This window comes from Panthera onca, chromosome A1 (genome assembly GCF_046562875.1).
Source record: "Panthera onca isolate mPanOnc1 chromosome A1, mPanOnc1 haplotype 2, whole genome shotgun sequence".
Lineage (NCBI taxonomy): Eukaryota > Metazoa > Chordata > Mammalia > Carnivora > Felidae > Panthera > Panthera onca.
The window spans coordinates 196309389-196321654 of NC_138339.1; the positions used below are offsets into that span (position 1 = coordinate 196309389).

Below are 12266 nucleotides of genomic sequence, written 5' to 3' on the forward strand. Positions count from 1 at the left end.
AACACAACTTCTTTACATAAAGCTTGCTTAAACATTCCAACTTTCATAATCCTATCAACCATTATATTTTTTATACTCTCTCAATCCAATTGTAGCCCAAGTCAGGGTGAACCACAGTTCTTGGAACATCTGTATTAAGGAATCCTGGCAACTTCTCTACTCCCAACGGATTTACCTACTCCTGTGCAATAGGCTTGGGTCCCCCAGTAAGGAGCAGAGGGACCTGGCCCTTTTGTCAGTCTTTACCTTTATTAGCCTAATCACTGTCCTAAGTGATTTCTGGTCAAGTTTTTCATAGCAATCTCTACCTTACAACTTTTGAAATTTCTTCCAATTGGGGTAAATAGAAAAGATGTGTTTATGGTCCTTTTATGTTGGAGATCCAACAGGGGATCCCTTTGGCACTTCAAAGCTTTGGTAGTAGTGTATTATAACCTTTGTTTTAACCCATCAATGTCCATTTTATTCATCCCATTTCTTAATAACCATCTCCAGATTTCCACCCAAGAGTTCTATGACTCTTCCCCTCCTATTTCCTCTTTGTTTCACTCCCGTCACATTTGCTTTACCCACCTTATTTCTTAAAATAACCTTTTACAGATTTCCACCTAATTGGGAACAACCTCTTGACTCTTCCCTAGGCCTCTCTTCCCATTCTCTTGTTAATTGACCTAATTTACTTATTTGTATCTATAAGACCCAGGAGGGGAAGTTGAGGCAGCAAATTCTGTTTGTCCCTTGGTTATATGGAGTGCCCACATGAAACGTGCCCCTTTAACCACAGCATTTACAATGACCAGGATAACTGGCATATTCATTGAGTGAATATCAAAAAGATAAAACCTTCAACAAGTTTTGGACTTTCGGGAAGGAAGTATTATTAATTTTGAAAACAGGTGTTTTTTGTTTTTGTTTTTGTTTTGAGAACTCAGTGCATTAGCCTATAAGATAACACTTCTTTCTCACGGAGTCTAAATGAAAATTAAAGCAACATTTTTTTTCACATTAAATTATCGGAAAAAATATCATTTGTTTTTCCCTATAAATAAAAGGCTCATTTTGAATTAGTTTGAAAAAATTACTTTGAATTAAGAATTTATAGAATCATTTTAAGTAAATTTCTCCATATATGTTTCTATAGCAGTTAAAAATGTATTATTCTTCAGAGTACCTAGGTAGCTCAGTCTGTTGAGTGTCCCACTCTTGACTTTGGCTCAGGTCATGATCTCAAGATTTGTGACTTTGAGCCCTGCATCGGGCTTTGCACTGACAGTGTAGACCCTGCTTAGGATTCTCTCTCTCTCTTGCTCTTTCTCTCTGTCACTCACTCTCTGCTCCTCCCACACACTCTTTCAGAATAAACAAATAAACTTAAATACATGTGCTATTCCTATTTACACAGTTTTTACTGATTTCTCTTTGACTTTCAAAATTCTTCCTTCATGTTCCTTACATTTTGTAAGAGGTGGGGAGAGGCAAAACTGTAATTTATATCAAAGCAAAATTCTTATAATATCTTTGAAGATTTTAGACTTTTAAAACATGGTTTATCTTTGAAAAATCAAGTATCACAGCTGTTATGAAGAAGCACTGACTGCCAGAGTTAAACGTGGTAAAAATGTTAAAAATCCATCTCTTTTATGAAGTACTTTATCTTAGTCTTCTAGTTCAGGACGTGGATTGGCTGAAGTTACTTTAAACAGTAAATACTGAGAGATCAACACCATATGGTTAATTAAGTTTTCTCTCATCTTCCAACATTTACATTACCCCTCTCACCACACACCTATTTAGGAAAACATTTCTGTACTTACCTATCTCCTGTTAGCTCCTCCAGTTGCTTTCTTGGCTTTACTTCATTCCTACTTTTAATTCCTAGCTTCTGTTATTCAGCCTCAGGCCAGATGTTTCTTCCTTAAAAAGTAGTAATACAGAATATTTTCTAGAAATCATTCCGTTCTTATTGTGTTCAGTGCCAAGCTTCCTCCTAACTTTCTATGTGGGGGTTCACCCTAGGTATCCATGCATAGCCAGGGATATTCCTTTTATTATTACTTTTACAGATAATAGCAGAAATGGACAAGAATTGTTGCCTTCCCAGTATGTAGCCACCATGAGCATGGTGGGAAGCCATACATGGCTAAGTTTGACTGTACTCCTAGCTTTCGAGTTTGTTCTATAATCTCAGCCCCCCTGCCCTAGTGATTGATTTTAACCATGCCTATCTCAATTAGCACCAATCAAGGTTGGAGATCTGTGGTAGGCTGAATAATGGACCCCCAAAGACGATGTGCATTATTCCCCAAATCTGTGAATGTTATCTTATATGGTAAAATAAATTTGGTACTTGTGGTTAAATTAAAGATTTGTGTATAGAGATTCTCCTGCATTATTCCCTTGGGCCCAGAGTGTAATCACACGGGTTTTTAGTAGTAGTATTGAGAAGGAGTAAGAAAGGAAGGAGGAAGTTATGTGATGATGGAAGCAGAGATCTGGAATGGGACACCTTGGAGATGGAGAAAGGGGCCACAAGTCATAGAATACAAACAACAAACACTAGAAGAAGCCACTAAAAACTGAATAAGGCAAAGAGAGCTTTGAGAAGGTACCAGTTCAGCAGACACCTTGACTTTAGCCCAGAGAAACTGATTTCAGACTTCTGGAACTGTAAGAGACGAAATTTGTGTTATTTTTAAGTCACTACACTGTCGTAATTTGTTGCAGCAGCAATAGAAAACTAATACAGGATTAGAATCCAATCCATTGACTTTTCTTGTGTAGTTGGTAACAAAACAAATTTCATTTCTTCTGTATGCTATATAGAACAGATGTGAGGTATGAAACTATTTTAGCCATTAACCTGTATGATTGAGGACAGCTTCGATGTGAAACTGACAAATATAGGAGAATAAAATTTAAAAAAAATGTACAGAAAAGCAGGAGCATAGCCATGGTCAAAACATATTTGAAACCTGCAATGACTCAGGTACATAACTGTTGCAGTTATGTACGCTTATAAATTCCTTTCATTATTGACCAGACTTTTTCAATTACTTGCATTGAATGCAACTCAATCGATGTAACAGTTTGGCACAAAACCTGTTTTTCAATACAATATCTAATATGCTTTCATAGCTGGATGAAACCAGAAGGAAGCTGTCCTGGTTTGAACAAGTGTAACTGATCAGTAAGAACTGTGAAAGCAGGCGTGGTATTATGGTACCTGTCTCGTTCACTATCATATCCTCCTCTCTAGTACTGTTAACAAATGTAAATAGGTGTTTAATAAATATTTTTAAAATGGGTTGATGACTAAATATAAAATGTACAAAGTATGACTGGAATACCGTTATCAGCTAATCTTGCCTTAAAAAATATGTTTTGAGCTATGAGAGCCTGAATATAAAAATGCACAATGACCAGGCAGTACCTGAAAATGGAACTCTGACCTACAACCTCTATAGCAACCAATCAGGAAAGCAGATCACAACCTCTACAAGCAATCGGCCCCAGTCAGAACTCAGTCAGTGACTACCAGCTTCCCTATCTTCGCCCTAAAATTCCAACTCAGGACCAATCAAAGAAAGTCCAATACTCTCCTCAAACCAATCACATAAGATGCTGAGCTCCTACTTTGCCTGCCCCTAGCTTCCCCTGGCCAACAATTCCAACAAGAACGTACGTGATGTTGTCTCTTTTTCCACTATAAAGCTTTCTCATTGCCCTGACTACCTCTAAGTCTCTGCTAAGAAAAGATGGCTGATTCCTTTGCCATAGCAAACTCTGAATTAATAGTTTCTGTTTTTTTGCATTTGGACTATCTTCATTTATTTCCACAGCTGTGTAAGTGAGGCTGACATTCTCTCTTCAGGTTATTTCTTGTCTTAGTCGTTTATGCATAAGACACAAGTTTCTGTGAAAAGGTACCTTTTCAATAAAATTTCACCATATAAATGGGTCAGAAATTTTTTGGGGGGGAATGTAAAGTAAATAGATGGGAATTAAATTATTTTGGTCCTGAAATAATCTCCCACTGATCTGGAATTTGCTTAACACTGATCTGGAATTTGCTTAAAGTTTGACCACTGGGGTTTCATTTAATTCATTTATTAATTTTTAAAAAATGTATGTAACAATTAAAACTCTCTATGACTGGCGCTAAGTACATGGTCACAGTGATGGACAGACAAATTCTGCTCCAGATCTCAGGAAGTTTATATTCCAGAAAGATAGTGAAGTTACTGCACATTTACATAATTATATTTTTAATTACAATCTTAGTAAGGGCCAAAGGTAGAAATTCAGGAAGATAAAAGGATATGGCAGGGTTCCAGGCTTGAGTGGGACTGAGAAGGGCTTTATAAAGTAGCGGTAGGGGATCAAATTGCCCCTCCCTCTAATTATCTTCTAAAACTTTAGAGATTAGCATGATTCCAGGAAGGGTTTAAACCCCTTGACTGTAACTGAATTCCTGTCATTCTGGCAGAATGGGGCATAAAATTAGAAATCATTTTAGCTTATTAAAAAAATAAAGTTACATTTCTTAATACTAGAGATTTTGGACTCTAATTCATAACTACTACACTTACATACCCTATACCCTAAGGTGTTAAAAATGATTGTCAGATTCATTTATTTTCTTTGTAGATATATCTGTGTTTTTTATGGTAAACTAGTTATTTGAAAAGAAAGTGAATAAAGACTGCTTGAAAACCCTTTCACTTTAGCTTCCTGCAAAAAAAATAGGGCAGACACCCTAGGAGAGTCTTTAGGAATACTCTTCATAATTTATCCCCAAACCTGTCTTCCTCTACTTTTCTAGGACTATCCATCACTCTCTTTGACACCCTCAGTATTTTCAACATGCCAAGCTTCTCATCCTTATACACTCAACCTGTTTTCATAGCGCCCTTTTTCTATTCGTGTGCTTTAGTCAACTTGAATTGCCTTGTTTGCGTATGCCCAGGCTAACTATGATCTCCTCTGTGAGGCCTTCCCCGCCAACCCACCTCAGATAAGCGCTATTAATGTCCTACTTTACCCTTATAAGGTAGCATATTTTCTTATAGCTAATTAAGTTTTTTGAAGTATTAGGGCAAGTATTTGGAGATGAAAACCATATACTTCAGTTGTCTTTGTTAACAGCATTCTCTATATCATTGTTTAAATTTCTATGTGACATTTTTTTAACCTGTATCTAACTTATTATGAAACTAATTTAACGTAAAACAATATAATACTTCACAAAACTAAAGTGTGTTATCAAAGATATAGATTATTTCAACCATATTTACAATTTTAGAAAACCACTTATTCAGAGAAGTTAATGGAGCAGTTATGAGCAGTACTTTATAGTGGTTAAGAGGCCATCTCTGAAGCTCTGAAATCAGACTGTCTCAACTTGACTTTTGGATATGCTACTTATTAGCTGTGTGCCCATGAGTAAATGATTTCAACTTTTTTTTGGGGGGGGTCTCCATTTCTTCATCTGTCAAATGGGGACATTTATAGTACCTGACATAGAGTGTTGCAGTGAGGTATAAACAGATGAAAAGAGGTTAGAACAATGTCCGGCACATGCTGATCTCAGTACATTTTACCTATTAATTCTATTAGTAGTGATGATTGTAGTGGTAGGAACCAGAGGCCAGGATCAGTTTTGGTGTTACATGTGACAGACAATATGCTAGTTAGTTCTTCCATCAAGGAGTTCTAGTCTACTGAGGGGGCAAAAATATAAGTAGATCAATACACACCATTGTGTTTGATGCCACAGGAGAGTAAGGCACGTAGGAGATCAGGAATATTGCGCAAGAAGCAGTAGGGAAGAAGTAACATCTGGGGTGAGTTACGGAGTTCTGGTAGAAGTTAGCAACAAAGAAATGGAGAAGCAGTGTCTCAGCAAAGATGAATGCAGGAAGCCTGGCAGACCATTGCACTTAGAACCCCTCACTGTAGAAGAGATGTGGTAGTCAATACCACGGTAAACAGAGAAAGACAGCCTTTAGATTGGAAAAGGGTTTGTGTTTCATGTGAAGATGTTTGGATTTTTCACAGGAGTTAGGGAAAAAAATTAACTACGGGAATTTTATTTTCGATTGAGTAAAAGTATTACTTGCCATTAGTGTGGACAATGGAGTGAGTTAGGAGCATGTATGCCAGGTAGAAATTTATTGTACTAATTCAGAAAAAGCCAGCAAAGCCCTGGATAGAAGTAGGAACAGAATACAGAATAGAAAGACACTATTTCAAAAATATGAGGAGGACTGAAAAGAATCGAAAGCTAGAGGCAGAAATGGGAGGTTACAAGGTTTGGGCATGTTTGCATAAATTTAACTATAGTTAAGACGTTTAAATTGAGGAGAAATAGGAAAAGATATAAAACTGGCCACTTAGCACTGAATGTTCACACTTAAAGTAGTTTTGATCAGTCAACTTATGTCCTGAACTTGGAAACCACACTACATAAATAAAATAAGAACTAAATAAATATTTATCAATCACATTATGAGGACACTGAGGCTATAACTTATTATAAGCTATAACATAAATAACTTATTTTGAGAAGGAAAATGGAAGGTATAAAATTGGTAAATTATGTTACTTATATAATTTATGTTAATTATGTATCTTTTGTTACTTATATGTCGTTCCCCGCATTGTGTTGATTATTTTAAATATCACTATAACACAAGAGCAATCTTATGAAATGGTATTAATATTCCATCTTATATATGAGGAATGTCAAGTTGAAAACATTCAAATAATTTAAGGTTAGGTAAGAAGTGGCAGAGCCTGGCTTAAAATCTTAATCAAACCCTGCATGTTTTAGTCCTATACAAATCACATTACACTCCTGACAAAGTAAAAAACAATAATAATAAAACAAATAAAAAGACTAGCTATACAGTAGAAGCTGTTTTGTAGAGGAAGGCCACATTTGTTCCATATGAGAGGAAGAAAACGTCCTCCAGTATGAAGAAACATAAATTGATATTGTGCTCCTTACAACATGCTGACACTGTGACAAGAGTCAGACTTTAAAATATGAAAAGTATTGTTTTTGCATGTAAAAAATATATAGTCTTTTAAGGATCTGAACTCAAAGAATATTTAGAGACTGCTACTGAAAGTATAAGAAGGCAGAAAAGTGGGGCTAAAATGGTGAAGCAATTTAATCCAAGGGCACAATTTTGCATAGTCTGAATTTACTTTCATCTGTATAAGGATAAATAGAAAGTATCTCAGATTTCAGCTTTAGGAGATTTAGGTTATTATGAAGAATTCAAAGAGGCTCTGATGGCATTCCCACGTGATGCCCTTTAAATAAAACATTTTATCCCCCCAGAAATCTTTTTTCCTTTTCTTTTAGAGGGAAGGAAATAAGGTCAGACACTTCCCGGCTCCACCCCCTAAGCTCCTGCCTCACTCAGAACATGGAGCGAAGGAGGGACAGGGCCCAGTCTCCCATAAGTCTGCCCTTCCTCCAACCATTCCTTCCCACAGCGTGAAGATTAGAAAAATTTAACTATATGGTTCTTCCCCTGGCGCTGAACAGAGACCCCCCCCACCACATCCAAAAAGGAAGTGGGGGAGGCAGATGTGGAAAAAGGAATTGCACTGAAGCCCCCTTCCAGTGAGGGGGTAGGGATGCAGGAAGAGGTGGAGGTAAGAGACAGGGCAAGGAGAATAGAAAATTCCTAAAACCTTTTCCTTTTAACCTGACATATTTATATATTTACAGTGTTGGGGGAGGGGAGGAGATCTGGAGTGATAATAATACTTCAAAGGCAGGGAATGAAAGCCAAAGAGCAGCGGTTTTGGTCATAATTTCCTGATACTGGGAAAGGGGGAAACAGGAAGTGGGAAGTGGTGGGAGGGAATGTGTGAGGGTCCTGAGTCCACAGCTCACTTCCAAAGGTGAGGCAGCAGAAAAGAGGTGGCTGGGTCCAAAGGAGTAAAGGGCACTGGGAGGGGAGCCTGGGTGACTCAATCAGTTAAGCATCCAACTCTTGATTTTGGCTCAGGTCCTGATCTCAGGGTTGATGAGATCCAGCCCTCAAGGGGCTCTGTGCAGGCAACAAGGAACCTGCTTGGGATACTCTCTCCCTCCTCTCTCTCTCTCTGCCCCTACCCCACTCACGCTCTCCCTGTCTCAAAATAAATAAAATAAACTTTTTTTTTTTTTCTTTTTAAGGGCTCTTGGAGAGACATATAAGAAGCAGCCACTCACGTCCTGCCTCTCCGTCTCTCCACATCTCTGAAGGCTGCGGGACTACACCAGATGTCTCCTAAAGCAAACTGAGTGGCCACTTGTCCTGCGTCACAGACTTCAGCACGCTCTTCTTGAAGCTGTCCTGGGCATCTCCCGTATCAAAACCTCATACTAGATGAAACAGACTTTCTCAGAGTTAAAGATGATGTCCATCTCGCACATGCTGGGCAAGTATTTGTCCAGGAGCTCACCACCTCGGTGAGTCAGCTCCAGCATGAGGAGCTCATTGTCCTGGCGCTCAAAGGCGCAGCAGAGGTAGAGGCTGGCATATCTTTTATAGAGGATTTTAAGGTCCGTTCTCTCCAGGAAGCCGCACACCATGAGCTTGCAAGCCAGAACGACCGCGTAAGTTCTCAAGCCACCTTATTTCGTTGTTTGTCTGACAAGGCCATGTACCACTGTAGCAGCCGCAACTTCTCCAGCCCGCCGAACAGTTGCAAGAATCCCATTAACTTGCAGCCGGCAGCTCTGCATGTCCCTCTTCAGCCACCGTAGGCGCTCAATCCTCTCCACATCTTTTTTTTTCTTCCTGGCGTGAAGCCTTGTCTGTGCCAGAAACTTTGTTCGAAGCCTCCTACGTGTGCGGGGGAGTTTCCAAGACGTCTGGTTGAAAGCAGTGAAAGGTGAGAAGGGTATCTTCTTACTAATATGAGCACCTTAGGGGCCGACGGCCTTTTGACAAGGCTAACTGTTCCCTGCTGCCTTTATCTAGACTACACAAGTCAGACTTGCTTGGGGCTTTGACATTCAGGGATCAGTTCTTACTGAGGACTGCTGATATTTCAGTTTTTTCCATGAGCTGAACTTTGGTGCACTTGAGACATAATTGTTATTCTGTAGTGAAGTTGTTTTATATATATATATATATATATATATATATATATATATATATTTCAAAGCAACAATTTGTTATATATGTAGACATCTTATGAATAAGCAAATACATCTTTTATCCAGTTTTCCAAAACATTTTTAGAACTGACTTAAGATCATGGTAATTTAACTTGAATTATTTTTGAATGCAATATAAAGTCATTCTTTTCTCATGATTGCTTGATTCTAGATTTCAAATTTGTCTTTGTATATAATTGTAATCTCTCATTTTTCCCCCACAAATAATATATTAGGTGGATTCATAAAGCCTGTATAAAATGCAGTTAAACAATTTACATATCAAGTATTTATCTATCAAATATAAGTTAATCATGACTTTAAATAGTGACAAATTGATAGTTCAGTGACAAAACGAAATCTTGTGTTATCTCTAGAAGAATGGCATCTATGCAATAGAAAGTTTGGCTAGAATGACTGGAGTGAAATGCTAGCTCTGTGAAGGACTAGGTGTGGGACTTTGGAAAAGCATTTCACTTAAGTGTGCCTCATTAATAAAAATGTACTTAACATTGTATTTTAGGTGACTTATAGAGATATTGCATCTGAAGCATTTAGGACGTTACTTGCCATATAGTTAGCATTCAGGAAGTATTAGTATTTACTTATTTCATACAGACAAATTTGGGAAGGAGGTAGTCTGATAGTGAGTTGCCTGATTTTATTTTTTCTGTTGCCTGAAATAACCTGATAGATCCAAGGGGGTACTGACGTTGACTTCCATTGGGAGGACTGATGATGTTGATGATGTTATGTTGGGGGCTTGACATTGGCTATGATGGGATTATTTATACCAATTAGTCCCAAAAGGCAGTTGCTAAACATTTACCGGGATAATACTGAAGTTAGCTTTGTTATTCAAGTCAATAGTTTTCTCCTGCTCTGGTCTCCTGGTCCCGTGCAAAGGATCTTTAGACAGATTATAGAAAATATTCCATTTATTAAAAAAAAAAAGAGAAAGAGGGGCGCCTGGGTGGCGCAGTCGGTTAAGCGTCCGACTTCAGCTCAGGTCACGATCTCGCGGTCCGTGAGTTCGAGCCCCGCGTCGGGCTCTGGGCTGATGGCTCAGAGCCTGGAGCCTGCTTCCGATTCTGTGTCTCCCTCTCTCTCTGCCCCTCCCCCATTCATGCTCTGTCTCTCCCTATCTCAAAAAATAAATAAACGTTAAAAAAAATAAAAAAAAAAAAAAGGAAAAAAAAGAGAAAGAATTTTGGCGGTTTCTTGTACTATTAAATGTTTATCAGTGACGTGACCCAGAAATTGTACTTCAAGGTATTCACCAAAGAGAAATGAAGGCCTATGTGCCCAAAAGAATTGTTCAAGAATTTCCTAGCAACATTATTCATAATGGGCAAAAATGGAGTTGTCACAAGACAAGAGTATAAAAATAATTGTTGTATTTGTACAAGTGAATACTACATAACAACAACAACAAAAGAAATGAACTGTTGATGCATGAAGCCAAGTGAAAGAATCTCACAGAAGGAGAGTTAATTGAAAGAAGCCGTACAAAAAAGTGTGTAGGACATGACTTTGTTTATATAAAGATTAACACCAGACAAAAACGATCTATGGTGAGAGAAATTAGAACAGTTGTTGCCTTTGGTGATTGAGGGTGGTGGTGGTGGTGGTGGTGGTAGTGGTGGTAATGATTGACTGGAAAAGAGCATGACAAATTTCTGGGGTGATGGAAGTGTTCTCTATCTTGAATTGGCTGTTGGCTACATGGGTATACACATTTATCATATCTTATCAAACTATCCACTAAAAATCTGTATATTTTATTCAACATAAACTATGTATCAATAAAGACAAAACAATATATACATATATATGTGTATATAATATACATATATACGTACATATATAATATACATATTATATTATGTATATGTACATATATATGTATATTATATACGTATGTATGTATATTATATACGTATATGTGTATACATATATATGTGTATATTATACACATATATATGTATACATACATATAATATACATATATTTATATAATATATGTATATATATTTAAGTTTATTTTAAGAAAGAGAGAGCACAAGCTGGGGTGGGGGCAGTCAGAGAGAAGTAGAGACAGAATCCCAAGCAGGCTTTGCAGTATCAGTGCAGAGCCCAATGCAGGGCTTGAACTCACAAACCATGAGATCATGACCTGAGTCGAGATCAAGAGTCTGACACTTAGCCTTCTGCACCATCCAGGTGCCCCTAAAGCAATATATTTTAATAAAAATGCTGCTAACAGCAGATATGGGTGATGACTAAATTTGATAATTAGAAAATAAAGTTTGGGGAATATGTATATTTATATGAAAAGAAAAAGAAAGGTAGCAATTAGATATACAATCCATCTAATCTATCTTTCAATCACTATAATTTTTTGAATTGTGTGACATTGAACAACTAACTTAACCTTAAGAATATTCTGGTTTCTAATCTGCACAAATGGGATTAAATATAATATTGACCTCAAAAAATAGCTGGCTGGATTAAAGGAAATCATTCATCAAGAGAATTTGTGATGCCTGGCATTTAGTAAATGCTTAATCATTTATACTTAGTTCTTTTATAGCTATTCTTCTATAGCCATTTTTATTAGGAGATAAATACATAATAGAAAAGATAAAACTCAAAGAGACCATCTAGTAAATTTCCAACTCCATCTCATGAAAGTGCCAGAAAGAATGAAGCAGGTAAATGTGCAAGCCATATTTTTATGTAGTAACAGTATGTTATTTTGTTATACCGTTAAGAAATGACAAACAGTTTTCCAAAATACTTGGAGAATTTTCTCACCAGCAGTGTGTGAGTTCCAGTCACTCCCAGCTTCACCAACGCTCTGGTGGACTTTTTAACTTTATGCATCCTAGCTCATTGTGATTTCAATTTGCATTATTCTCATGCTTAAAGATGCTGAGTGTTTTTGATGTGTTTGTTAGTCATTTGTGTATCTTGTGAAGTTTAAGTTCAAATGTTTGCCCATGTTTTTTGTATTCTTTGCTTTCATTTTTTATAGCTGATTTTTAATAGTCTTCTATTTTGTGGACATATATATTCAGAATATAAGTCATTTGTCATA

General features: G+C 37.2%; 1 long non-coding RNA gene across 1 annotated transcript in view; it reads right to left on the bottom strand.

Moving 5' to 3' along the window:
- LOC132680282 (uncharacterized) overlaps positions 1-8849 on the bottom strand; it is a 37973-nt gene extending 29124 nt beyond the window's left edge. The window contains exons 1-2 of the long non-coding RNA XR_009610609.3: positions 8234-8849; positions 1815-1914 (exon numbers count right to left, since the gene is read on the bottom strand). This is a non-coding gene — a long non-coding RNA (uncharacterized LOC132680282). The remainder of the gene's footprint in view (positions 1-1814; positions 1915-8233) is intronic.
- Between the last annotated feature and the right edge of the window lie 3417 nt (positions 8850-12266).